This window comes from Orcinus orca, chromosome 3 (assembly GCF_937001465.1).
Source record: "Orcinus orca chromosome 3, mOrcOrc1.1, whole genome shotgun sequence".
In the NCBI taxonomy this organism is placed as follows: Eukaryota; Metazoa; Chordata; class Mammalia; order Artiodactyla; family Delphinidae; genus Orcinus; species Orcinus orca.
The window spans coordinates 126,494,311-126,495,037 of NC_064561.1; the positions used below are offsets into that span (position 1 = coordinate 126,494,311).

The 727-nt window shown below is 40.4% G+C and overlaps 1 non-coding gene across 1 annotated transcript; it reads right to left on the bottom strand.

The window, feature by feature from the left end:
* Positions 1–352: 352 nt before the first annotated feature.
* Positions 353–459, bottom strand: LOC117201701 (U6 spliceosomal RNA). The gene has a single exon (XR_004483794.1). It is a non-coding gene; the product is annotated as a U6 spliceosomal RNA (small nuclear RNA).
* Between the last annotated feature and the right edge of the window lie 268 nt (positions 460–727).

Here is a 727-nt window from a genome sequence, read left to right on the forward strand (position 1 = left end):
CCAGTTCTAAGAGGTCTCAGTCCCAGTGCCCAGCGCTGTGGAAAGGTGAGTGAACAAGCCAGCCTGTGGGAACAGCAGCAGCTGGAGAGCACCTGATCCGTCCAAGGAGAGGACAGAATATTCAACCTCAGCTCATTTTCTGGGCTCAGTATTTCTAGGTCCTTAGGGTTTTTTTTCCCAAGAGAAGATGGAAATCTGGATTTTTATGTGAACTCAACTATTTTTCATATCATGACCCAAACTAAATATAATCTGTAACAGACTCAGGCATCCAGTTGTTTTTTTTTAATTAATTAATTAATTTATTTATTTAGTTGTTTGTTTCATCTTTATTGGAGTATAATTGCTTTACAAAAATATGGAATGCTTCACGAATTTGCGTGTCATCCTTGCACAGGGGCCATGCTAATCTTCTCTGTATCGTTCCAATTTTAGTATATGTGCTGCTGAAGAGAGCACAGGCATCCAGTTTTGAGGGGGTGTTTAAAAACAACGGTGACTTATCGTAAGAAATCAGGCTTTTGCCGTAAATAACAGGAATCAGCAAACTACAGCCCAGAGGAATCCCAGGACACAGCCACACCCACTTGTTTGCATCTTGTCGGTGCTGCTTTTAGGCTACAATGGAGCTTCAAATATGTACTATCTTGCCCTTTACAGAAAAAGTTTGCCAGTCGTGGTAATATTTTGACCTTTAACAGATCTGAATCTGTTGTGTTGAATTATG